The sequence below is a fragment of the Arachis duranensis genome, chromosome 10 (genome assembly GCF_000817695.3).
Source record: "Arachis duranensis cultivar V14167 chromosome 10, aradu.V14167.gnm2.J7QH, whole genome shotgun sequence".
Classification (NCBI taxonomy): domain Eukaryota; kingdom Viridiplantae; phylum Streptophyta; class Magnoliopsida; order Fabales; family Fabaceae; genus Arachis; species Arachis duranensis.
Genome location: NC_029781.3, coordinates 32,677,853 through 32,678,541, shown reverse-complemented (window position 1 = coordinate 32,678,541; position 689 = coordinate 32,677,853).

Genomic DNA, 689 nt, shown 5'->3' with positions numbered 1-689 from the left:
GGGACAACTTGGACAGGGCTCACCCAGGGGCTATTAGAAATAGGATAAATAATCCCAGCCTCTAGTAATTTAGTGACCTCTTTCTGCACCATCTCCTTCATGGCTGGATTTAGCCTCCTTTGTGGTTGGACCACTGGTTTGGCATTATCCTCCAACAGGATCTTGTGCATGCATTTAGCTGGGCTAATGCCCTTAAGATCACTTATGGACCATCCAAGAGCTGTCTTGCGTGTCCTTAGCACTTGAATCAGTGCTTCCTCTTCCTGTGGATTTAAAGCAGAGCTTATAGTCACTGGAAAAGTGTCACCCTCTCCCAGAAACGCATACTTCAGGGATGGTGGTAGTGGTTTGAGTTCAGGTTTGGGAGGCTTATCCCCCTCCTGAGGAATTTTCGAAAATTCCTTTGTTTCCACTGATTCTTCTTGATCAGGTTGAGCATCTTTGAAGATGTCTTCAAGCTCTGATTCTAGGCTTTCAGTCATATTGATCTCTTCTACCAGAGAGTCAATAATGTCAGTGCCCATGCAGTCATTTGGTGTGTCTGGATGCTGCATAGCTTTTACAGCATTCAACTTGAACTTATCCTCATTGACTCTCAGGGTTACTTCCCCTCTCTATACATCAATGAGAGTTCGTCCAGTTGCTAGGAAAGGTCTTCCTAGAATGAGAGTTGCACTCTTGTGCTCCTC